The sequence below is a fragment of the Ambystoma mexicanum genome, chromosome 1q (assembly GCF_040938575.1).
Source record: "Ambystoma mexicanum isolate Mex_15411 chromosome 1q, UKY_AmexF1_1, whole genome shotgun sequence".
NCBI classification, from domain to species: domain Eukaryota; kingdom Metazoa; phylum Chordata; class Amphibia; order Caudata; family Ambystomatidae; genus Ambystoma; species Ambystoma mexicanum.
Window position 1 is genome coordinate 517,784,758 of NC_090922.1, and position 27,132 is coordinate 517,811,889.

The 27,132-nt window shown below is 45.5% G+C and overlaps 1 protein-coding gene across 8 annotated transcripts in view; it reads left to right on the top strand.

Annotated features, from left to right (window-relative positions):
- Nucleotides 1-27,132, top strand: part of ARHGEF1 (Rho guanine nucleotide exchange factor 1) — a 1,792,426-nt gene that overhangs the window by 225,866 nt on the left and 1,539,428 nt on the right. For 2 of the 8 annotated variants that reach the window (XM_069640917.1, XM_069640919.1), the window contains exon 1: nt 24,855-25,087. The exons of the other annotated variants lie outside the window; for them this stretch is intronic. The gene's annotated coding sequence lies outside the window, so the exon portion shown is untranslated. Of the gene's footprint in view, nt 1-24,854; nt 25,088-27,132 lie in introns of those variants that run through there. 8 annotated transcript variants of the gene reach the window in all.

Below are 27,132 nucleotides of genomic sequence, written 5' to 3' on the forward strand. Positions count from 1 at the left end.
TGTCGGCGCTGGGCAGCCCTGTTCTTCTCCCTAGCACACCCTGCATATGCAGCCTGGGGTATTTGCTTCTGGGCCTGCCCAGCTTGGCCCCTGGGCTGGCTGGCTGGCTTGGCAGCAGACCCCGTGGGTGACCGGGCTGCACTGGGCATCAGGTCGGACCCACAGTTTATGCCAGGTCCGCCCCTGGCATATACGACCTGGCACGTAATGTTCATGTAGCCACCTGGCGGCATCTCGGGGTTCTGGCCTCTGGGGGAACTCCTTCCTCCCACAGACCGTTAGTTCTACATTTTATTTTCTTGACCAGCTCTATCCCCTGTTTGCTCTACTCCTGGGTCTGCGTGTGATTCTGCCCGTTCTTTTTCATTTTTAGTTTGGGCTAAAGTGCCACATAGAAGTAAAAACTTTTCATTTGGGTACAGATGGGGAGAACTGGCACTTGAGATGGGACACAAAGCTTGTGCGTTTTGTTATTTTCCCACCCATTGAATGCCTATGGCCATGCTAGTCCCTATAGCCATTCCCACCCAGTTCCTGCCCCTCCCACGCCCGAAACACCTCCTCATGTGAACTCTTTGAGCTCACTTTAACGAAGCCTTGCGATCAAACGTTGCACTCAAAGTGCCTCCCAGTATGTTTTCAAAGCAGTCTTCTGAGGGTTAATGCTTAATTGGACTTTTAAACACGCTACTTGTCTGATATAAATCGATGAAGACCAGGCACTGCTATTACATTACCAGGTGCTCGCACCATTTTGCCCCTACTTCCATCAATAGCCCGTTAATACAACTACGGCAGTGCCTGTCAAGTGCCTACACAAGAGCCCCAACTCTTGGCATTGCCATTCCTTGTTTTTTTCCCCATTTCACCCAGCCCCATGGTGGTCTGGATGATTTAGTCCAAAATAACATATCTGCCACGTAAACCCAAGACGACATGCACAAAAAATAAACTACTACCCCACTCTGGTGTCCCTATCTCACGGGACAAGCGGAGACCTCACTACCCAAGACCAAATTGGGCCAAGGGCTACAGTTGGCTCTTCTTGCTCAACTTTTTCCTTTTCCCCGGGCTGACCTGCCTCTGCAGCCTATCGCTCTTCCTACACCTCCCGTGCCCCAATTCACATGACCTCCCTGCTCCCCTTTCTATACTTCTAAGAGGCCCCTCCTCGGCAGTGCTCACAGCCCTCATCATCTCGCGGCTCTCCGTTTCGCTTATCCCTGGCAACCTCCACCTTTTCTTAGTGCCACTTCTCAGCAGGAGCCCATAACAGTAGCCCCCACCCGACCCCATTTTTCACCAGAGTTTTGCCTCAGGCAGTCATCACGCTTCCCCTGTTTCAGTCCTCCCAATTCCGCTCGCACTGCCTCTGTTTGCTTCTGGAGGTCTTCGCCCCGCCCTGGCTGTGGTGCTTCTCTGTGAGCACGTCTAAAAATAGCACTATTACTTTTTCTCCCTGTTGGGAGGGACTATTGGCTACCAGAACAGACTGGAGGGAAAATAGCAGCTACAGAGTCGGCGAGCCGAGCCCGCAGCACATTGATGAAACGGAGTGCAGAGGTCCTCCAAGCAGACGGGTGCCCCCGGAGCAGAAAAATGCCCCACAAAAGAATGAGGCTCCAGAGGGAATAGGACATGCACCCACCCCTTGGAACCCAATCCTGATATGACTGTGAATGCCCCGCAATTCTTCAATTCAGAAAGCTCTTAAAGCATGTCTTTTTCAACAATACCTGACCAAGGACTAATCCTGAGGGATACCTTTTGTATCCTTCTCTTCTTGTGTCTGTGATGTGAGCTGTGGTGGCTTGTGGAATGTTGGACTTGGAATGCTGAGTGAGAGTTTCCCCCTTGAGTATCATTTGGACGTGAGCTGCCTGGATGAGGGGGATCTCATACCGTTACACCTGCAATCCCGATCCTGTAACTATAACCTGAAGTAGAGTTAACTAACTCGCATAGACTGCAGCATCTTCTTTTCGTACCTTTTAACAATACCCAGACTGCAACTCACAGTACTGTGCTACCACAGTCAAATGGCAGTCAAAAAGCTGGCTTCGCACACCCTGTATTGAGCTCTGCTGCTCTTGTGCTAGGTCTGTGCTTTAAACAATCAAATACAGTCAAATGAATAGGGCCCGCAGTGGCCTGGGTAACAGTAGGAACATTATCCGGGTCCTTTCAGTAGGGTAGTAATGGGGTGGTTGGGGCGGGGGGCCCTTGTTGGCCTGGTTGGAGAGTGGGAAGAGGGACAACATTAGTGTGTAGAACCAGTGGAAAGCAGGCTCCACGCAGTCAACGGGGAGGCCATAGCAGTCTCTCCACAGAGGTGTGGTGGTGCAGATGGAAGAGTGCCATCAGGGAGGCAGGGAATGAGCAACAGTTTAGAGAAATTGATCTATTAACTTGACATATGCCATGAGTGTGTTATTGGCCTTTATTGTGGAAAGTTAACATTAGTGAGGTGTGGAAAATCGGAGTGGATCAGTGTTTGGTCTAGCACTCTGTTTCACACACTGAACAGGGCAGAATATTTTAAAGATGGATATTTTGATTGAACACTTTGTTGCAATACTTTCTAAGGGAAGTTGTGGCCAGAAACATCCTGTGCGTTCTGGGAGCAGGGCTGGTACTAGGCTTGAATGCCTGTTGCTGCTAAAGCCATAAGGGGGCAACTAACTTTTATGCATTTGTGCATCCTTGGAAATGACACCAGAGAATGACCTTTGTCTTTGATACTTGGGTGCATCAAAGAAGTTGGATTGAAAGAAGTGGTAATGAGTAAGCCCAGGGACAAATATTATGTTGTTCATATGAATGGGCACTTTACTTATTATACGTGTTATGGAGCAACACGCCTTCAGTGAGGCTTTTAAAATAAATATTACACTCTAAACTAATTTGTAGGAACTCAAGATTATGTAGATGAAAGAGATTGAGATCAAATTATTTGTCCTGGATCACCCAAGCCAGAGTTTGAGCCCTGTCTGCAATTTAATCAAAGTCCACATATCTTTTCAGCTCTGGTTGGCACAAAATTATTCTAAAAGTTAATTTCAACTGCTCACATAATTTGCAGTTTTATAGATTACCTCAAAAAGAACACCACCTCAAATAAACCAACCAGACAAATCTAAAAAAAAGTTTATCTTGAGCAAAAAGGGTATGAGTGTAGCTTTATTTTGCTCACACTGACATGTAGACTGCAATAATCTAAATGGACAGTTCGTCTAAATAAGTCTCTGCTGGGCTTTTCAAGTGTTTTTGAATACCTGGACAGGCATCAAGACAGTTTGATAACCTTACTTAGTTTACCACACAAATCTTTGCCTTTCAGATGCAAATGCCGCTTCCGTTATCACCCAAACATTCATGCAAAATTGTGAATACTTGTTTCAAACTAAAACCACAGATCACATTATACCGTGCTGTGTCTGCAGCATTTCACCCCAAAAGAGACGCTTACTGTTTAAATAGGCTGCTGATAACCCAGTGATTTGTTCAATGTATTTGCTAGGCCCCCAAGGGCAGGTCATAGAGGAGCAGTCTGCCGCTGCTTTCTACTCGACGGTAGCGATCGATGAGAGCGGAGGCTTGTGAGGACTTGTCTAAGAGTAATGTTCGAAAAGTTTAGTTGAAACGTTCCTGTACTATTTGCCCTAGAGTGCTTGAGGGGTGTGGGTGTGCGCGCGCGTGCGCGCACAGGGCTTTGACACAAAAATATATGCTGACTAACCTGCCTACGTGATGGCTTTTGTAAACTCTGTTAACAACTTACAAAACTGTATAGTCCACATACAAGTGAGTGTTTTCTGTCAAAGAATTGAAGGCTGTGAAGACGTCCGTTTTCATTCAATGAACTTGAATGAGGACTGAAATGCAGTGTGGGATGTCGTGTTTGCCAGTACTGTAGACCCTGAGAACAGTCTTTGGGATCAAAGACATGCACATAGTGCAGAAAGAACTGTACCGTTTTTTTTCTTGTATACTCCTAGTTGGGGAAATCACAATGACATAAGGTGTGTGATGGAAAAACTGCATTGTGGTGGTGGTTGTGGATGTTTGGGACCCATGCACAGTTTCAAGATGAAACCACACAAATAATGTGTACGGACAAAATGTTTGACCTCCGCTCTATGCATCTCTAACTACACAGTGCACTACAGCCAATTTCTAGGCAACATATCAATGAAAGATACTTTGGTAGGGATATCGCCAGCTCCCCTTCCATATGATTCTGCAGTGGGCATGAGGACATGTATTGCCCCACTCATCCCATTGTGGCTTTGCGGACATGCACAGCTCCTTCTGTGATACTGAAGTTTGTGTGAGGACTGAATAACTCTGCAGTGCTTGTTGTACTCCTAGATCCCTCTGCTTCCATCATGGCTGTGAGGGCATGTCTTACTCCAGTGATAAATTGCCCATTTTTAGCCCTCCCTCCTAAATTGCCAATTTCCAATGCTGTGCCTTGCATGTCTTAATTGTCAACAACCCTTTACTTTATTTGCGTTCCTGCCGCCTTCCCCCATTCCTGTCATAGTCCTCCTTTTCAGACGAGCTTCCCCTTCCATTATTATTATGGTATTTATTGAATGCAAACCTAGCTTTGAGAAGCATTGGAGGGCTTTAGAGGTATACAACAGTACAGATGCCTAACAGAGTGCTTTTCAGAGGTAACAGCTGTACTGGGTGGCGGGAGGAGAGGGTGGGTGTCGTCTAGCGAGTCAGGTGAGGCAATGAGATGACCTAGGTGTTGAGGAGAGATTACTTGAAGAGGTTGGTCTTTACTTATTTGCTGAATTGTAGCGTGGGGGCGGGTCTGATGCTGACTGGGAGGAGGTTCCATAGTCTTGGGGTGTTGGCAGAGAGGGCTTGTTTTCTGGTACTTTCCTTTTTGCAGGGCAGACTTCAGGTAACTATCGCCCCATCACCCATCTTCCCTTCCTAGGTAAGATTAAACGAGAAAGTGGAAACCGCACAACAGCAGCAACAAAAGCAACACCAACAATCTTCTCCAAACCTACCAATCCAGGTTCAGACCAAGATGCACAACGTAGACGGCAACCATACACACGTGGTCGATGACGCCCTCAACATCCTTGACGACGGCCACCCATGCCTCCCAGTTCTACTCAACCGCTTTCAACACAGTAGACCACCAGGCGCTTACATACACCCTACATCGGCACATGGAGTTCAGCAAGCTTTTCCTATGTTAGTTCAAGTCCTAACTCTCCAACTGGCAGCAGTTTGTTCAGATGGACTCCTCTAGATCGCCAATGCTACCTGTCACCTGTGGAGTGCCGCAGGGTTCCATCCTCTCCCCAGCAATCTTCAATTTATACATTGAGCCACTGCGGGCCCTCCTAGCCACACACAACATCCATATCCACCAATATGCCAATGTCACACAGCTGTACCTCAATATCGACACCGTCAAGGACAAAAAGTATGGACCAAAATGGACCAAAAGTATGCATCTCATGTGGAAGTTCGATTTGCAGTTGTTAGGTACTCGCTCCTGGTTTCCCATTGTTACCTCCTGCCTTTGCGTGATGCCCGACACCCAGGAGCTGGTTTTAGCTCCTGTTCAAATTTCGAACCCTGCAGTTATGCTTTCTAGTTTTGATTCTAATGCCATTCCCTCAGAAAGATTCAGAGTCAAGTAGTTTATTATCGTGGATATATGGATGGTGTTACTGGCGGCAAGCAGATGGACCTGGAGGTCCAAACCTGTCATTGGCTTCCATGCCTATCATGGCTTCTGTGTTTCTAAACTTCTACCAAACCTGGTGACCTGGCACTGGTGGTGCCTGCCTGCCTTTCATTGTCTGAACTTTCATCTTGTGAGGGTGACCTGGCGGAAAAGAAGAGAGGGACTGGGTTATTGTAACCTCTCAATGGCTGCAGTCAAACAGGGCAACCCTTAGCGGCAGCAGCGCCCTGGGCGAATTGGCCCCACACCCCCCGGCAGGGGGAGTGGGGGGGGGGCGGTGCAGGAGCGCCACATTTTTTTCTAACTCCCCACTCCGGGACCTGGAAGGGAGTTAATCACTGGAATAGGACGCTCATGCTAATGCATGAGTGCCCTATTCCAATGCAAAACGCCTCGCTCCCGCGCCGGAGCAGGGAGGTAATCATCTGGTGCATTTAATAACAAAAGGGTGCCTGCCGTGCCTTCTCCCACTACACTAGCTCGGGAGAGCTCTTGAAGGACTCCCCTGAGCTGGTGTGGCAGGGTGCTAATGGCGCCCTGTGGGTCCTGGCGCCCTGGGCAGTTGCCTGCCCCACCCTGCCCTTAGGCCGGCCCGGAGTGCAAGTTGTGATGAGGGCTGTACAAGTGGATCGTATATGGTCCTCTTCGGCATTACTGTTGCCTGTGATTTCTGGCCAGGGTGATGGCAGCTACGTCAACAATGCTTGTTGAGGAACCAACGGTATGTTATGTTAAAGTTTGTATAATTTTCACATCACCACTGCAGTGGTCTTACAGCACGGAGGCTTGTTCAGATAGTGGCACATTGTGCCCCTCCCTGGGGTGAACCCGAGTTGTCTTTCGTGGAAAGGAAAAGTGTGAGGGGATATTAGAAGTGAAAGTATCTTTGAAGCGAACAGTGAAACAAATGGAAAGATACTAAGTGGTTGAATGTGCTTTGGTAGCAGAGGAGAGGGCCTGGGGAGTTTGATCTGCAATTGGCTAAACTCTAATCAACGCCGAGTTCAAGGGCCTATCTGTCCTGAGTGGTCTGTGGCGGCTGCACCAGCTGTGGCGACATTGGCATGTCGGACTTCACCTATTAACTCTTGTGCCTAGGATTCTTCACTGCCCATTGGTTGTGGTGCCTGCCATGGAAATCGTGGCCCGACCAACTGAGGCCGTATTTTGTACATTGAAGGGATTTATTTCCGTGTGCTGAAACGCACACGTTTACAAGGGAATGGACAAAACTAAATGGTGAACATAAAGCCGAAGAAAAATCCCTCGAGGAAAGTGTATGCCTCCGAACTTTAGTTTATAATTTGTTGTTTTACATGTAAGCAAAACGTGTAAAAGAATTGGCCAGTAGAGGGTTTTCTGCTCAGCCGGCCCTCTCCACGCAAGGCCACGGGAGCAGGTATTTCCAGCCACCACTGTCATTCTTTGAGAGTAGGCAGGTCTGGGTCGGAGAGGAATGACCGGGGGAAAGCGGTAGAGCTGCCTGCCTCAAACAAATGTGTGTTATTCGGGAGAGAAACAGCCGGCTGCAACTGTGGAACTTGGCCCTGCAGCTCGCATGTCTGCCAAAAGTGGCCCTGGTGTGGCCGCATCATTCGGCAGTCCACACTTGGGTTATGAGACTTGTAGGCTCAGTTTTACAAGGATAGGGGGAAAGGTGCACGCACGTTTATTATTTGCATAGGACAATTGGTACAGCCTGTTAAGACACCCCCCCCTCACCCCCAAAGAAAAAAGAAGCCAACACAGTTTCCATGTCAGGATCTGAAAGCCCGCACATGATCGTCTTCTGTCTCGGACTGGCCTATAGGGCACTAGGGCAATGCCTGACGGTCCAGCCCATAGGATGGGTCCTTTTTTTAAATTTATTTTTTATTAACAGAATAGAACACTTTATTGCCCATTGTGGGACAGTTTCATAAGTCACTGCACTCGTTTTAACCAATGTTACTAAGCAAATATGTTTTCAAATGCACTGTCATTTAAAAAAAAAAATTTAATGTTTTTTACCTGGTATAAAAATATTGTATCAATTTTCATTACAAATGGGTTGTAGAGAGCGGTCAGCAGATTTGTTTATCCCAACTAACAATGGTCCTTCCATATGCATTTTCATCCATTACATTTTTGACCACCATCTCATAATGCAAAAAGCTATGCTTTCTGAAGGGGAGACCCAGTGGTTCAAAGGCTGAAGCATGCATGCACGGACTGGACTGGACTGTAGGGCAAAGTAGCTATGTCCAAAGTGCCAGCACCATGATTCTAAAATGTGGCAGGTTTTTTATTGTTCGAATGGATCACATTTTTAAAAATAAAACTTATCTTATTTATTATTAATCAGTGGTCCGTTAAATCATAGATAATTTGCATCACAATTACAACGGAGAGCAACCGCCTCCACCCCCCTAAAAACGCAGAAAATGTTCGCCTCTTTGAACAGCAGTAAAACCGTCGTGTATATGAAAGAGCACTGTACCAAATGAACCAGGTGTGAACCCTCACTCCTTCCTTTTGCCTATACCTTTTGTATTGGGTAACTCTCCGCCCTAGGTGATGGGACCCCCATTCCCTGAACCTCTCTCCAAGTCAAAGGACTACCTTTCATACCCCAATCCCCTCTCTGAATGGACAACTTTTGTGGCCACAGTAGGACAGTTTCATAAGTTACTACACTAGTTTTAACCAATGTTAATAAACAAACAGGTTTCCAATGCACTATTTGCAACATATTTGACCAAAACACCCCCTGGATAAAAGTCTGTTCTGGATAATAATGTGTGATTGTGAGCCACTTTTTCATTGGGCCTGGACGGATCTTATGCCCCAGCCTGACCCTGATAGTTCTCTGCTGAAGCAGGACCGCACAGGCATTGCCCCCGATTAGCTAAGGCTGTCCAAATGAGTACACACTGAATTAGTAAACGTCCCGCATTAAAAGGTTCGTTTGTGAGGCATGAAGGCCTGGCCTTCAGCTGCTGGAACTAGTTCAGCTATGCCTCCGTCAGGCATTTCCCAGCTGCTTTGTTTTGGCATTTCTGCCTCTTCAGTGCAGTTTCCTGCCGAGATCAGCAGCTGATAGGAGCAGTGTGTTTCCACCATGGTATGTTTGCTTCAGCGATGGAGGAGGGGGGTGAATTTGAAGAGAGCGAGCAGCGAAAAACGGGCCATCACTACTGCTATGGGAGGTGGTGTAAGAATGTTTACCCCACTAGCCAAAGATATTTTCCTCCAGTCATTGTCCTGCCAGTCAGGGCAGTTCGGTGCCTACTGGTGGCTTAGTTTGTGTCGTCCTAGTATTGTCAAAGATCTGTATTTTCCTTCTCTAAAATTGTCTTTTGGAATGTTGAAATCCAGGGACGATGAAAGGCGCTGTGGTTATGGAATGTTATGTTCCATGTAGATGTGAGACACACTCGTCCTACACAATAGTGATGCTACTAGCACTTCTAATTGAGTAATGTTAATTGGCATTTGTATATCGCACTTCTGCCACTGGCATGGCCTTGTAGCACTGTAGGCTTATCTGGTGAGAGCCTATAAACCTAGATAGAAGTCTGTGGTCATCAGAGTACATCGGGCAACCGCCATCGTTCAATCTCACTGGAAAGCTCCAGGTACATGTGCTGCTTCCAATAACAAAACTCCAAACGTTCCCCATCCTTCCATGGTTGGCTCTTCTTAAGAGTGACTTCTTCAACCTTTTTCAAAATGTGCTTGTCCTTGTGGTCACGCCAAGCAGACTACTTCCTCGAAAGCTGAATCTTGTGCCAGAGGATGACCTGGGAACCCTGCATCAAAGACCTTCACGAACCCCTGGTTCTGACCTTTGACCTGGGACTCACCAAATGTTCAATAATCATTAATTGTGTCTCGGTAGACCGATGAATATCGTGCAACTACTTCTGGATATCTCTGCCTGCCTGCAGCAGAACTGCTTCTTTGGTCTTGGGATATTGCACTCCTAACTTGCCTCTGCTGCTAGCAAGTCTTTTCTTCTTCATCCTTGGGCCTCTTCTTCGTTTTCAGGTTTCTGCTGTTCCTTGGGACACTTTCACACAAAGCTAACTCCCCACATCTGCACTACTGGTCTCCCTTGGTCTGTTTAAACCGGCTGCCTAGATAAAACTTTTTTATATACCCTTTACTGCACTTTGTTTTCTAGAAAGAACTCTAATTGAACTCCAAAGAACTCCTCTTCAAACGGTTTCTATTTACCCGATACATTGTGGTATCTTTTGTTTTGCAAAGTTTATCTGGAAGTGGTTTTTCTCTTGGCATTTTCTTATCTAAAGATTTGTTTATTTATATAAAACTATGGTGTGTGAACATTCTCTCAATGGATATAAATGAAGTGTGTGTGTACTGCACCTGTTAACCACCCTACTCCGCCACCCGAGTTAGTCCAGAGCTGTTTTGTTATGACTACCACTTCTGGTCGATGAGTCCAAAGCCCTATCTTGATATTTTTGGGTTGAACGGCGATATATGATGTATTTCGAGGGGATTGGGTCCTCCGACGTATTCCATATCTAAGACATGTAATCACCACAGCTGTGCTGCTTCGGAAACTTTTTTCCTGGCGTCTGCGTCCTGCGTCGATGACGTCGATGCGCCGTCGTCGAGGACCTCCTCCGACGTCATCCGATGTGATAAGTAGGACGCACGACGCCTGTAGCCTCAGTTCCGTTTTTTCCGCAAACGTGTTGCTTCGTGTTTCTCGGTTAAACGCCTCGACTCTTTGGAGTTCTGTTCTTCTCGGTTCTTCGAACCTGTTCGTTTTGTGAAAATCCTTCGTGTGAAGATGTCTTCTACTTCGACCCCGCGTCCGGGCTTCAAGAAGTGCGGGGAGTGTGGGTCCAAGATGTCGGTGACGGACTCGCACGACGGTTGCCTCGGGGAGGCCCACGACACGGATGACTGTATCGACTGCCAGTCGCTCACGTCCAAAGCCTTACGCGAACGTAAGAAGAAGTTGTTGGTAGGTCGGGTGTCCAAGCCCCGGAAGTCGAAGTCTGCGGGGCTTTCGACGGATGATTCGAGGGGTGACTCTCCGCGTCATCGTCGGAAGTCTCGTGGGTCTCCTTCTAGGAGTCGGTCTCGCCACTCCTCAGCCTCTTCGGTGTCGGCGCTTCCGAGAATGCCTCGGTCGTCTTCCAGGTCCTCTTCGGAGGACTCTGCCCGGCACGTCGCTTACCCCACCAGCGATGTATATCTCGATATTCTTTGTGGGTTAAATTGTTGTAAGCCGCCAACTGCATGCAAGATGTCACAAACCTCTTTATAAATAAGGGTCACAGTTTTCCGTTTTTGATTTTTACCTAGAAAGCATCATGTTCTGTGTTTGTCTGTATTTATTCATGAAAATGCAGGTAAAAAACAGGTCTTTCTGTCTGGTTCTCTATGATGTCACTCATACAACGTAGACCAATCACATTGCAGATCGGAAGCATGGAGAGTGTAAAAGTTGTATAACAATATTATTAAAGTACTTCAACTTACTGACAGCATGTATCTTAAGGCAGAACCAGTCACAGGAGCATCCGTTTGTTACGGAAACAGTGAGCTAGCATTTCTTTCCTTTATGGCTGCCTTAATAAATGCATTTTTTATTAGCATAAATGCAGAAAAATACTGGTTGCGAATTATCTTTTTGTAAGACAAACATTTTATGTGGATGAATACAGAAAAAAAGCCAAAAAATAAATATGGATAAACAGACAGAAATTGCAGAAGAAAAATCCCTATAAAAGCAGAAGCCTTATTTATAAGGCATTGATGATAATAAAGCGCAAGTACAGGGTTAGTCTTCTTGTTCGAGAAGACTTAGAGGTGTGTAAATATCAAAACGTAAATAAAAAATTGTAGTCTATGTAAAAATGTATGTATCTCGATGTTAATGGTATTGTCTCATCCTAGATCGTTTTAGAAAATATATCGATATATCTCCAGAACGTGATATAGTACCCAGCCCACTCTGAGAGCCTGGTAAGCTCACAGGTGTCACTAGCAGGACCTAAGTCAGGAAGATGCACCCAAAGACCCTCATCACAGAGCTGAAAGAAAATCTCCCTAATAATGATTAGTTTACTTTAATGGACATTTATCACAAGACTGCTCTATAGTTGAAGATTATAGAATGAAGATTACCCCTGCTAATTGTGCAGGGAGTCTTGATTCTATAAAAGACACGAAGGCGAGCATTATGCTTCAACTTCTTTATTTGTGCTCTTCAGCGCTTTCAACAAAATATAACAGAAAATACTACAAAACACACATTTTCTTTTTTTTTAGTTTTAAAACTACATGTCACCTTCTGTAGTCCATCTCACTTCTAACTGATCTTGTATTCCACGCAACTGGCGTTCAACTGTCAACTGAAGTTGAAATCAACTGTCTCGCGTTGTAAGCCACTGACTGCTTTGGCGTCCACTGTTCCTTTGATGCGTCAACTGTTTTTGCTCTATTGACTCTCTCGCTCCCTTCGTTCAGCAGATCTCTTTTGACTATCTATCCCCCCCACCCCCTTGTGCCTCTTCTCGTTTCCGCTCCTTTCAGCTCCTTGCCCCCTTACACTGGAACTCCCTACCTCTTTCTATCCGCTCCATCCCCACCTATTTCTCCTTCCGCTCCTCCTTGAAATCACTCCTTTGCTCCCAACCCAGACACCTTTTCCCCTTTCACCTTTCTTTCTCCCCCCTCTGTCATAGTTCTCTTTATCTTCCCCCATCTCTCCTAAATTCTCCTCTCTTCCTACTACTCCCTTTACTCCCTACTTTCTCCCTCCTCCTTCCTTACCCACCCCTCCTCTCTTCTTCATCCTCATATGCAAATTATTCTACATACTGTTTTTTTCTGGTTTGATGTATATTATTATTGCTTCTACTGTTCAAGTTCGATGTATTCTTGTTAAACTGTAAAGCGCCTTGGATTAAGGAGCTATATAAAAATAATAAATACAAATACAAATTACTTCTTTGGCTGGTATTCTGGTCATCTCCCGTTAAAGAGAGAACATCATTAAGGGTGGGCAATGCTTCCGTCATGATCACATCCGGGGTTCATAGTCTAGATTCTGGAGTTCAGGCCAGGCGGGATTCTCTATATAGATCAGTAGGCTTAAGGTGGGTGTTAGCCTGGCACACATGGCATTTTCACAATTCACAGCCTTAAATAACCATAGACTTCCATAGGGATTCAATAGCTTTTCAGTACCCATAAAATGGCCGCCCAATGAGTCATGGACAAGTATCAGCAGAGATCAAGACATTTGACACTGAGGGCTACTTAAGCTCTGCCTCCGCAGTAACGCGCACTTCACGTTTGGTCCGCTGACAGCGGTGTAATGCTACCGGCGCTTCTGCTCACAGAACCTGTAAATTCAAAGAAAAAGTAATATTAATACTTTGAATAGCTCACAGAATATCTATAGACCACAGACAAGAATTACCTGATTGAAGTTTTCCGTCGCCGCAGTCTTCCAGTGGAAGAATTTTCTTTCGTCAAAGTTCCTATTCAGTCATCACTCTCAGGTCGCAGCCGCAGCACATTCCGAGGTATTTTTCTCTGTATCCGAAGACCTGCAAAACAAAAGGTACCTTAGTTGTTAAATGAACATTACAGTGTTAAGAGTAAACATAATTCCTACGCGTATACGTACCTGAAGCTCCACAGAGTTTTTCCTCACAGTTCTTAACCGCGCTCCGCAGTAGAAAGTTGTAGTGTTTTCTGACAATACAAACTTACGTTGTGCAGCGTTTTTCTTCCTGAATACACGTGCAATCCTTCCTCAGTCAAAACTCCTTGCCATGATACCGAAAACCCCTTCATGTTTTGTGCGCTTCATTTGTAGCAAGCGCGCCAACTTTCCACAAGAAAAGGTTTTCATATTCTTTTCCTTGAAACTTCAAACTATTCTGTTAAAGCCTTTATCTTCTGAGAATCTGCAAAAGAAAGAATAAATTAGTTAGCCAGAGAGATCTCTCCAATTTAGAAAGCATTAATTTCTTCAGAGACAACGGTTCTTCTACTTTGTTCTGTCAAGAGACTCATTTACTTTTAAAGACATTTGCCTCCATAGTCTACATGAGTTCAACAGCATCCTAGCCTTCAGAGACTCAACTTCAACGTGCCCCTGTATGATAGCAGGATGGAGAGCTCCCTAAACGCAAAACACAGGTGAGGAGAGTGTGGGTCTTACAATCCAGAGGGGGGTTTACTTCTGTGTGGAAAACAGACCTGGAATTCTAGTAGTTTTCACCATTCTTATCAATTACAGCGCCTTCCTTCTCATCTTCTTTCTTGAGGGGAAACACCTTTTAGGCTTCAGTTTTAGCAGATCAACAGGCTTGGAAATCATTAAGCTCCTGTAGAGACCAGGTAAGCGTTACATATTCGCTTGAACACTCCGGTGGTGATAGTGCGCATTACAAATATCCTTTAACATTCATTGGGGAATAAACTGACAAGTGAATCGTCAACAATTATACAGCATGCCAAACTTGTTCTCTTTCACCTCACAGTGCATTGCTGGGTGGCATAGTAATGCTCTCATCCGTGTCATTATTAGATTCAAGACGCCCTGCGCAATTAGAAGGGGTAATCTTCATTCTATGTCAAGACCGAAAGCGAGCATTATGCTTGTTCAAAGCTCTGCTTCACCACTCCTACCACTGAAGTTAGAGGTTTAAAATAAAAAAATTTAAACGAGCTGTCGCTTGACCAATTTGCCGTTTTCATAATGTCTACTAGGGCTACGCCTGTTGCAAACACTTTCGGTGCCATAGCTCCTCTTACTGAATGTGCTCCAAACTGTGTTAAATCTACGCCTGCTTGCTGCATGAAATTGCTCACTCACCTGGCGATTTAGTCGCTGTCGCAACAACTCTGACGGGTTTCCTATGTGCAATTAGCAATTGAGATACTTCTGCTGGACGTCGCTCCACTCTCCTGGATTCTTATTCTCTAATGCACAGTTTTGGTTGTGCATGCAGATAGGGATACGAGATCGACAAGGAGTATGAAGGTAATTCCTTCTGGTCCGAACACTTTCTTATCTACATCTAGGGCCTTAACATCTGCGACTCGATGACAGGATACTAGGCATAGAAGTATTGCTAGTTTCCCCTATAGCTTGGCCATGGTTGTGAGGAAGTGAAGAACCTTATTCACATCCCAAAGGAATGTGTACTTGGGTACTGGTGGTGTCTGGAACCTTGCTCCTTTCATAAGCCTGACCACTGCTGGATGCTCCCCTATCGGTACTCCGTCCACTGGCAAGTGGCCTGCTGATATCGCTGATCGGTAAACTCCCATGGTCCTAAATGCTTAACCTTCATCTTTGTGGGATGCTAGGAAGTTCAGCACTACTACTTCAGGTGCTGAAACGGGAGTAATACTTTGCTCTTAATACCACTTCTCCCATTTGCCCCCTGCTGTGTCGTAGCTCTGTCGTGTGGAAGGGGCCAAAGACTCAGAGTTGTGCAGCGTGTCCAGAAATGCCTGGCAAGCTCCACCTTTTCCTGATACGCTGCATGCCATCTGAGGGAGCGTGCCCTTCGGTCTCAGGGGATGACATGACCCAGTTGGGTCTGTGAGCAGGCCTTCATCTGATGGGAGAATCCACGGGAAATCCAAGGAAAATTCCATCAGAACTGGAAACCAAACTTGCGATTTCCATATGGGTGCTACTATCAATACTGTTGCAGTCTCTCTGTGCACTTTCGCTAGCACTCTGCTCAGCATTATGAATCGAGGGAAGGCTTAGTGCAACTCTCCTTTCCAATTCTGTAGGAAAGCGTCTTTTCCTTGTGCTCTTGGGTTTAGCCTCCAGCTGGAGAATCTCTTCACTTGTGCGTTTAGCCTGGAGGCAAACAGATTTGTGTGGAATAGATCCCACAGCATGTCCAGTGGCTGGAACACCGTTCTGCTGGGCATCCAGTGGCTGGAGTCTGTCAGGTGCCTTGAGCTCCAATCTGCGACAGCTTTCAGGGTTCCTGGTAGGTACTATGCTGTGATCTCTGCCTATAGGCAATAATGCCAGTAGTCCTTTGCTAATTCTGCTAGGAGTCTGGACTTCGTTCCTACCAGGTGATTTATGTATCTGACTGAGATGTTATCCATCTTCAGTAGTATGCAGCTGCTTACTCTGTCTTTGGTAAACGCTTTTCTAGCGAAAGTTCCAGCTAGCAGTTCTAGACAATTTATATGCAGCTGTAATTCTTCTGCACTCCATTTCCCTCCTGTCCCTAGTTCGCCGCAGCATGCTCCCCAGACTAATTTTCTGGCATCGGATTACATTACGAAGTCTGGGCTGTCGCCTACGATGGCTCCCCCGTTCCAAGCATCCATGTTCTGAAGCCACCACTTTAATTCTGTGTTGCATTCGTGGTCTAGTGCTATCAAATGATGTTATCTTGGACCTTGCTGCAGGTGCTTTATTTTCAATCTCTGAAGCGCTCTGTAATGCAGGGGCCTGGGAAAGATGGCTTGTATGGATGATGCTAATAGCCTCACTACTCTCGCCAGCATTCTTAACGAGATGACCTGTTTGTCTACGCATAATCTTATTTCACACTTGATGTCTCTTAGCTTCCGCAGCACAAGTTCTAAAGTCGCTTTCCTGGTATCTATTACAAAACTGAGGCAGTTGACACTTTTTGTTGGCGACTAAGTTCACCAGGAAGCCTAGCGACGTGAGCAGATGTCTACCCACTCTGTCTGATATCTGTGTCCCTTCGCTGCTTGCCATCAGTAGTATGTCTTCCAGATATATGTTAATGTTAACAGATATTTGTACTGCGCACTATCACCACCGAAGTGGTCCCCTGGCGGATCTGAAAAGGAAAAGGGTTGGGGGTTGAAGTTAGTGGGAACGAGCAGGATAAGTGCAAGAGAGCAGTGATGTGCTGTTGGCAGCTTCAGTTCGGTTAACACCATTTGCTGAGCTTGGGGGTGCTTTTCCGGTCTGTAGTCGTCTTTTGCTGTTGTGCGAAGCAATGTGTGGTTTGTTTTGCTGCGGTGTAATGAAGTTTGTGCGGTTTGTTGTGCTTGGGGTTTGTGGTTGTTTGGTTAGAGTTTCAGAGGTGTATGTAGAGGGGTGAGATCATTCGAATCCCCTGCTGCTACTGACCTCATGCGCTTGGTAAACGCCCAAGGAGCCAACGTGAGCCCGAAGAGCATTGTTCTGAATTGCCATAATCGCCCTTCCCAATAAAAGGCTAGGAAAGGTCTGTGTTCCTCAGCTACTGGGATCGTCATTTTTTAGTTCTATTCTTGTCAGCCAGTTGTTCTTTCCTATGGCATCCCTCTATTGATGGACACCTTCCATTTTGAAATGCCTGTACACTACCCAACTGTTCAGCTCTTTGAGATTTATCACTGGTCTTACTTTCTCTTTCCTTTGTACCAGAAATATATTGCTGATAAATATAGGATCCTGACTGCAGAGCTCGATGGCCCTCTTGTATGCGAGTTGTTTTAGCTCCTCTTGGAGCAGTGATTGCTCTGCTACGGCTGTGAGAATAGCTATCTAACAAAAAAGAAATCCACATATAGAGCAATATTCATTTCATTGTCATTGATTTACAAAGAAGGTAATGGATTTATGGAGAAGGATTTGAATCTGTGCCCAAAGGGTCACTATGAAAAACAACAAAGTAAGGGTACACTCAGGTAGAATTAAAGTTTTAGTATATTTGAATTTAGAAAATGAAAACATCTAAACAACCAAAGACATATGACACAAATTCAAAATCATACAATAGGTTTTTAGTTAAAGGTATTTAGAAACAAAAGATACATATATATTTACATAACTACATTCTTGAACCAAACAACTCATAGGTGAAAGAAAATAGTTAAATTGGAGTAATCATTACAGTCATCTGAGCAGTGATTAACTTATATCGGAAAATAGGTTGAACAAATCCTGCTAAGCAAAAAAAGGATATTGTCGGGATATAATGTATAAATCCTACGAGACTGTAGTAGTTTTCAGGGCTGTAGACCTGCTTAATATTCGGACAAGTCTTCAAATTTGTTGAATGCCAATGTGTAAAAATACCAAATCTTTTAAGAGAAAGTGACCAGTGCTTCTGTGGAGGATATTTGGAAGATATATTCCTCCGTTGGATTGTAGAGCACTGAAAAACACGTTTCGGCTATGCCACTAATTGATGGCATCTATACGTAGCCTTCCTCAGGGCGAAAAAGACGAGCTGCTGGCTCTGTTGGAGAGGGACGCAAAAAAAATAGGATGCAAATGTGTATCAGATTTGGGGAAGAGAATACAGACACAATGTTGTTAGAAAACCTCCTCCATAGGGAATGTTGAGAAAGCTCAAAATGGAGTACACAGATTACTTACCCTGTTGTAGAAGCAGGAGAAAGCACAGTGAGTTCACATGCGTATGTCCAGAGTCACATATGGTATTCAAACCAGGGGCGTGCCCCAGTGTCCAGCTCTGTATTCCAAAGAGACAGATACCTAAGAGTAAAGGTAAGGTGGGTGTTGACCAGATTGACTGACACTGGGCCAAGTGAACACAGCCATACGTGAGAGAATTAGTAGGTGTGGATGCAAAGAACCAACATGGAGAAAGAAGTGTATAACCCCATGCTGGCTTGGACCAAAGAAGTGGGTTGGTGTGGATTATGAAGGCTGGTAATTGCCTATGGGGATGGATTGGTGTGCCCGGTGGTGGATGTCTAAATGGAGCATGTATACTAGGTGTAACAACACCGTGCATGATTCTGAAGTAACACATGCATCTATAACTTTACAAACAAGCCTACCTGGACGTTAATCGTGGCGTCCTGTTGGAGGCGAGTTGCTGGTCTGGGTGTTCCGTCCAGTACACAAAGGTGGGAACAGATGAGGTTGCTCCCTCTCCAGAGGGTATGCAGGGCGGGTGTCTGTCCATACGTACTAGAATGGAGTGGAATCCAATATTAGCGAAGCAAAAAGGGGAGGGGGTGGGGGTTATTTGAGCTGCAATGTAGCAGTATATTTGAGCAGATTGCAAAATATGGTATACTGTTATTAAATTAAAACGGTATCTGTCCTCTAGGTCGAGTGAATCATGGGTCAGAGGTAAAGCTGGATGGTGTAGTCAAAGCGGCAGAAAGTGAAGGCCAGGAACAAGTTTCACAATACCTGCCGTATGTTTGGGAAGCTGTTCGGAATAAAGTCGAAAGCTGACACAGGCGCTTGGTCAGCATCGCACACAGCGGCTGTCACGCGCCGCAGAATGCGAGGTTTAGTCTAATCGAGGCGCGGTCACCATTGTTGCAGGAGCTTTGGCCGTCGCTTAGGTTACCTTCCTGGGTCCAAGGCAGACTGTACCAAGAGCGGTAGAGCAGAGGGGTATGCACAAACGAGATGGAACGGTCCGAGTGGCGGATCGTGTGCACCCCAAATTCTGATGTGATAGTGGCCCCTCATAATGGAGGTGTAGGGCACGAGCGTGCTGCGGTAGCAGTTCTATGTTGTCGGCGGACGAACCGACATGTGCCGTAGTTAAAAGTCGGACACAGACACGGAGCACTTGGTAGGTGCCAGTGCCGTTTGTCTCTGGGTTGTTAGGGCAACCAAACACGGGTCGAAATTTAATGCAACCTTGAGTGGTAAGAAATTTCAGAATGATCTCAGGGGGAAAAGTGAGATTAATGCCCAGACAGGAGTTAAAGTCAGAACTATTGCTGAAGATATTACAATAGAAGTATCAACAGAGATACGTGTGACAGAAGACTCAGTCCACACAGAGGCATTGTGGTGCCGGAACCTGCTTGGATGGGTTTGGAGATGCTACAGAGGGTGTTGGGACTTGTAGTCCACACCGGCAGCCAGTCATCACGTGGCCTAGTCATAGCTCCCTGTATGGAATGGAGCAGGGAACGGGATCTTTTCAATCAGGGGGAAAAAGAGAGGGAGGCGCAGGTGGGGGCCATGGATATCGAGCTGTGTGTATTAAATAGGCCATATACATTCCTCGTTTAGACCGTTATAATAACTGTCTAAACGCTGTACCTACCTCGCTTCTTTTTGCAACAGGCTGCTCATAATATTCGTGGAATTAGTCACAGTGTCAACAATCCACCATGATATATCGTCTGGTGAGTGGTGTGCTTCCATATAGTGAGCTACCAAAGGTGCTGACAAATTCTTGCATCTGATGCGAGATCGATGCTCACAGATTCACACATGGACTGCTCTTTGTGTCTGGCCTACATAACGCAAGCCACATGGACTTTCAATAATATAGATGGCCTGTTTGGTCTTGCAGTTAGTTAAATTGCAGAGGGTCCACACTTGGTCAAAGATCTTGAAGTCTTTGATTTTGTGAGTAAATTTGCAGGAAGAGCAGTTTCCACACGGGAAGTGTCCCTGTGTTTGTAGGTTCCAAAGTCCTAGCCTGGGGGCTGGTTTGACGAATCATGAGTGGACCAATTGGTCTCTCAAGTTCTTTGCTCGTTTATAAGCAAAACGAGGGAGAGGTTCATTGGGCAGACAAAGTCTAATCAGAACCCAGTGTTTGGAAAGAAGTTTGCGGATATGTGGAGTATGTGTACCAAGTGTAATGACACAGGTCATTCTCGAATCTTGGGTCGTTGTGTTTTCTTTCCCAGCTAAAAGGGAGTCTCTATTATAGAAACTCGCTCTCTTTTTGGATTGTGAAATAATGCAATGGGGATAGCCCCGTTCTTTAAGCGTCACATCAAGATCAGCCGCATGTTCATAGAAGTCTTTAACTTCGGAACAGTTTCTTCTAATAAGGAGATATTGGCCGTAAGGTAAGTTTTCCTTTATATGTTTGGGGTGGTCACTTAGGAAGTGCAGCAAGGTGTTGCGGTCCCTGGGTTTCCTAAAGAGATTGCATTTTAGACCCCTGTTGGCATGCTCAATTTGTAGATCTGGAAAACTAATAGATGATTTACTGAATGTCATAGTAAATTGGATGTTAGGATTTATATTATTGAGCCATGTGTGGAACAGTTTGAGGTCAGATTCTATGCCTTCCCAAATACACAAAATATCATTGATGTAACACTTCCATTTTTTAACTTGTTTTCTGAAAGGATTGTTGATTAATAGAATATGGGTCTGTTCGAAATCAGCCATATACAAAATTGGCAGACTAGGGGCAAAAGTGGCCCCCATTGCAGTACCCTTAGTTTGAAAATAAAATTGACTGTCAAACTCGAAGTAATTCTTGGATAGAGCTAAGATGAGTAGTTCTATAATGCAGTTGGCAGGAACATGGTTTTGTAATTAGAATTGAGTGAGGAATTTGAGCATGCACTCTATGGCATCTGTCTGTGGGATGCTCATACAGAGTTAACAAATATCTAGGCTCACTAGCAGTTGTTTATTTGGGTCAAAGTCAAGGCCTTCGAACACCTGTATAGTTTGCATAGTGTCTCGAAGATATGTAGAGGTTTTAATGCTCATAGGCTCAAAAAATGAGTCAATAAAGCGACATATTGGTTCAAGTGCTGATCCACATCCTGAGACAATTGGTCTCCCTGGTGGGTTTTCAGCATCTTTGTGGATCTTTGGAAGTGCATATATTGTGGGGATCCTTCCTTGATTAATAGTTAGGAACTTCCATTCTTTGGGTGTGATCCACTTTCGATCTCTTGCATATGTTGCATTTTCTGAAATTTCAGACATGATTTCTTTAGTAGGATCATGTTTGATTTTTTTTTGTAACTGGCACTGTCTGTTAAAAGTGTATTGACCATTGATTTGTATTGTAGTGATGTCATGAGCACAATGCTGCCTCCTTTATCTGCAGGCTTAATCAGAAGTCCTTTATTTTTAGACAAATCTGATATTACCTCTCTTTCTTGTCTTGAAATATTGTGGTGATGCTGTATTCTTTTGGTTTTTAGTTTAAGATCCGCCACGATACATTTTTCAAAGGCAATGATCTCGGGGGGGGGGGGGGGGGGGGGAGAGGGGCGGGGGTGGTACCTGATTGTCTTGTTGAAAAAAGGTAGCTGGAACACGGAGTCCCGAGTCTTCCTCATTTTCCATAGGGTTGTCATCGTCAAAATAGACTTTCAGACGTATTGTTCTACAAAACTTTCTTATTTCTGTTTCTGTATTGAACCAGTCAGTTTGGTGCGTTGGGACAAAGGTTAGTCCTTTGGATAAGAGTGATGTCTGAGCTGGTGACAATTTAGTATTGGCTAAATTGAAGATGGGGATAGGTGGTTGAATTATCGGGTCCTTCTCCTGCGGCCTCATGATCACATCATGGGGGTGAATTGTTGGAACCATGGTGGGCCCCAGCCAGGTGTCCCCATCATGCCACCTCCCCCTAAAAAAGGTTGTTGGGGGAGTTGTGATGGTTGTTGGACGTTCCCATACCCTTGTTGGCGAGTTCGGTAATTTTGATCATCGGACCCACTTCTGCTGAAGTTAGAGAAAGATACCCATTTTTTCTTTCGTTGATTTGTGTTCTGTGGTGCTTGATTGGCTCCGGCAGCCTCAATTGCTTTATCTGTGGTGTATGGAAAGACTATATCAAGTTTGAAATCTTGGATATCTTTGTTCAGTTTTTTTGTTTTTTTAGTAATATTGATGTTCTTGAACTCTTCCAGCAATTTATTAGTTGCTGGCAGTTGTTCACATGCATCAATAATAGTAGTGTCATTAAAAAACTTCTGTTCTTCTTGTTCTAATTCCTCTTGGATGTCTTTGCTTATTCTTTGGCAGTGGTTATGGTCAGGACCATGAGGTCCCGGCTACATTTCACTGCTATGTGGCGGTATATTCCTTATCACATAAAAAGAGACTGGGTTCATTCCTTACGATTAGGCCTGCTGGAGACGTATTCCCACAAGAAATGGCCATGTAATTCCGTCCTTTAGTTTTAATAAATCTGTGCTTCCTGGCGCTGGTGTATTGTTAATATTAGGATTAGTGGGATCAAAAATGGAGGGACCTTTGATAATCTCTGCCGTTTCTTCCAATGTGTAGCTGAAGGTTTGTCCCTCAGCCATACTATTTTATTTGTTGTGAATTCTAGGAATACAGATTGTGGACCGTGGCGTGGCCTGGTCGACCACCATATGTAAGGGACTCTGTACCAAGGATTAAATACGAAAAAACATTTCCGTGGTGCCACGTGTTAGTTATGGCTGGTACCTTAATAAATGAGGTCAAAGGTTCTAGCGATCCCTAGGCAACCTCGGTTGCTGTAAAAACTGTACAACTCTTGTATGCGACTTGTTTCAGCTCCTCTCGGAGCAGTGATTGCTCTGCTACGGCTGTAAGAATAGGACTTGGTCGTCTCTCTTGAATCGGATATGCTATGAATTCCAGCTGTAGCCCTCTGATGGCCTGCAGTACCTATGCATCGCTGGACAGCCTGCACCAATTGTGCCAAAACCTGTGTGTCCTCTCCCCGACTGTCAGGTAGACCCCGGGTCTCACCTGTGTTCGTTCCTTGAAAGCGTCCGGCTCCTTTTAACTCTTTGTCCTCTTGGGAATGGTCCTCTAGTCGGGGGGGGGGGGAAACTAGACACTGAGGTCTTTGGGTAGATGTGAAGTGACCGGCTGAATTACCTCTATCGGCCTGTCCCTGCAAAAACCCAACTGGCGAATATCTTTATGGAGCCTTGCGCCTTGTCTGGGGATGTGTATGTTCCTACAAAGCTCCTCATTTCTTTGCTGACGGTTTCGCCAAACAGCCCTTGTGGTGATTCTCATGCCTTGTATGAGGCCAGGTCACTCAGTTTGGCATCCATTTTCAGTAGGAGACCTCTCCTCCTCTCCAATGGAAGGGCAGTTTGCATTGCCTAGGAGGCATACTACTCGCTGTGCCCAATTTGCCAGTGTGCCACTGTCGGTCTTCACCTGTGTCCCTGGCACGTTCTGCCAGGTCCATGATTTTAGCTAACGGTCCTGAGAGGTCCAGTACTTTCTCGTGGCAACTTTTCAAGGTCCTGTCCATCCCTTACTTGAGGTCCTTTGCTGACTTTGTGACGAAAGCAAGCATCTTCAGGTCGAGCTCCGGGGCTTCTGCCACTTTGCCTGCTAGGTCCGGTCTTGGACATTCTGCCCTCATACGCTCCCTGGTCTCTTTGTCATGGGCCTTGCGTAGCCTTTGCGTCATGTATATCGCCACTCGGAGGGGTGAAGGGGATGGCTGCCAGGCTGATGATTTAGGGTTTGTGATGTCCCCTAGACTAAACATGTCTGGCACCTCCTAGATGTTTTTCGTTGTGCCTTTTTTCCACCTCTAGGTGTTAACCAGTCTTCCGTAGGCCTACTCTCCCTCTCACGAAGGGGGTAGAGGCTCCCTGTGACTCATCACCTGACTATGTCGGTGTCACCCTTATTGTCTTCCACTGGGTCGAGGGTCTGGAGGTATGGCACTGCTGCCCTTTGGACGAAGGCTTCTTTTAATTTCCCAAAGGCATCAGACACCTCTGGGGTCGTATGCTTTACCCCTTCTTTCTGACCTGGGGTTGTTGGCAAGGCTTTCCTCTTGCATATCGTGTTACTCCGCTGAGGGCTCTTATGGACCCTTGTGGACTGTTCTTATGCCCTTTTTGGGTCTGTCCTAGGCGTGATTCCAGAGAGGCCAGTCTGTCTTGGATGGGTCTTACCCCTTCTGCTATTGCCTGTACCAATGAGCTCCCCAGCACTGTTCTGAAGCTAAGCGCTAGGTCCTGCGCTTGCTCCTCGTCTTCCCACTGATAATCTGACATTGTGAGTAGTATATTTCTGTGTGCCTTAGTACCTGAATAAACAGGTAGCTGTGCACGTTCACTGCCCTATTGGTTGGGTGTCAAAATCCCTGTGGCTCATTCTTTTCTTTCTTTTTTTTATTTGCGCCCTCCTAAACATGGGTGATATCTATAATCTGTTCCTAATAGCTTCTGAAGGTTATTGTGGTCCGCTGTGCTGCTTTCACTCGTGCTCGGTGTACTCCGAGCTGGATTGTGCCTTAGGCAGTCTTGTGTCGCATGTGCGATGATCGTGTTGGATTTGGCTCCTCCTTCCCAAAGAAGGGGGGCTGTTGCGCGTCTGTGCCCTCGCTCAGCTCTCCCTTGAAGGGACCGAGCCGCTCATTTTCTTTCTCTCTTCCTCCCCGAGGGAGGGGGCCGTTGTGCTCCTGAGCTCGTGCTCGACTCTCCCTTTTGAATGGACCGACATTTCATTCTTTGAGCCCGGTGAGATGAAACGGACCATCGGGTGTGCTGTAAATGTAGCACAGGGTCCGCTAGCTCACAAGGGGTGGTTCTAGCTTTCACTCGCTACGCTGTGCACGTCAACGCTTCTTCTGTGGGACCTGAATAACCGTTTGCTACGCTGTTAAACGTTATGGAAACGCTGCGTTATACATGCAGGTACGCTTGCACAGTTGTCTAGAAGCTGTGCTGATCATATAAATACATAATAGGCTATATACATTGTCTAATTTACATCTAGAGAGGCTTAACAGTAAGAGTAGTACTTATCTTGCTAAGAGCAGGAAAAGAAGAGGAGCATAGAGTCAGAATGGGACAGATAGGCACAGGTAGGAAGTGAGATGGAGTACAGAAGGGACTGTGCGAACAGGGAGATGTAGTTTTAAAGGGAAAAAATAAAGAAAACAAGCGTTTTGGAGCATTTTCTATTATATTTTGTTGAAACTGCTGAAGCGCACAAATAAATAAGTTGAAGCATAATGCTCGACTCTGGTCCTGACATAGAATTAGTGACGAATGCAGAATAATTCAATGTTTGCAATGGCCTGGAATCCATGGCGACTGGAGAGGAAATAATGTGTTATAAATATAATTTCACATGAGTACATGGGAGGTTTAAAGAGGACTACCTGGTAAGACCTACTTATTATGGCACGAAAATGTACCGGGGTGAGGGTGAGGGGGGGGGGGTCTTATGCCCCTCAGACTGACCTCTAGAGCCTGTTGTATTAGAAGCCCTGTGTATAATTGGTTAGGCAGTTTGGGATGTTGGCACATGTTCGCATGTCTGCACTTCCTACCCCTTCTTACACACAGTCTATCGCCTTGGATGCCAGGAGATAACCTGATAGGGCCCCGGCCCTCCCACCCTTTTTGATCGATTCTATTTTGTAGATCTACTTTGCATCATGAACATGCCTCTGTCGCTGGAAAATCGTTTTCGTACCGGGATTGTTTGTGTACTCCCTGAAGCGATAGAGGGACATGGAGACCAAGAGAGTGCATTGCCCTACTAACCTGTCTGTCAACCCGTGTAGTGAATAATGGGTTGAGATATTTGCCAGCTTGGTCTGGTTTCTAAATGTGCCAGACAATTGCTGAAGACTTTGGAGCCGCACAAGAGTTTATATGCTCTTGTCAAGCACCCCGTAAACATTTTAGAGATATTCAACTCTGTTTAAATGTATTGCATGACCGGTGTAAATAGACGCCAGGTTATATGGGCCATGGGACTCCGACCCCACCAGTGAACCCTACTCTGGGGAACAATGGGCTGAGAAAATATGCTTGAATACAGAAAATCAAGATCTCTTCCAGCAGGAGCTTTGTAAGACACCCACTCCCAAGGACAGCAAGATTGCAAGGACAGGGCCCTGCTACACCTGGTCTCCAAGCACAGGTGCCTTGCCTGCCCACTACCTTCATGCTGTATTTCATTTTGGGGTTTTGCCTTTTCTCGCCATACATGGATCATTGTCCTGTTGCCGTTGCTTCACAAATTCTGCTGAGATTACACCACAGTGACAGAGTCCAGGCTGTGCGGCGCACTCCCCACCCATCACCGCTCCCCTTCCCCGGCTTCCTCAGAAGTGTTTAAATTGTGCATAGCCCATTTTAGGTTGGCCAGTGAGTGTTTCGTTTTTCAATGTAAATCGCTTTTTTTTATTTTACCCATTGCTGTTCATGCATTATTTGGAGGGGAAAGTTGGGTAGATGTGTTGAAAGGTCTATTCTTTGCATTCTGGGAATTGTTCCGAATTTAAAAGATAAAAATCAGAACTCAAAGTCCCAGAATGCAAAAGATTATCTCTTAGCATACTAAAACACTCATTGTTTTCTTTGCACTTGTTTTGGCTGCCTCACGTTTCTTGTGCTAGCGAGGGATCGCTCCAGAATTCATGATTACGGTAACATGAACTCTTAATTTTGTATGCAGGTATTTTTAAGCCTCCATTTAGGATTGGAGGAAAACACACATACAATCCTATTCTTTGCGCTCATGTTTCTATAGTGATTTTTCTATTTGGTTATGTCAATTTATTATTTACCTTTTTATATTTATAAAGGCGTCCCTAAAAGGCAGAAAGTTATTTTGGTCCTGGAAGCCACAACGTAAGGGATATCGGTACTGTCAAGTCATCGGTATAAATCAATCTGGGGAACAATTTCAAGTTGCAAGCTACTAGCCAGTCATAAAGGGTTTC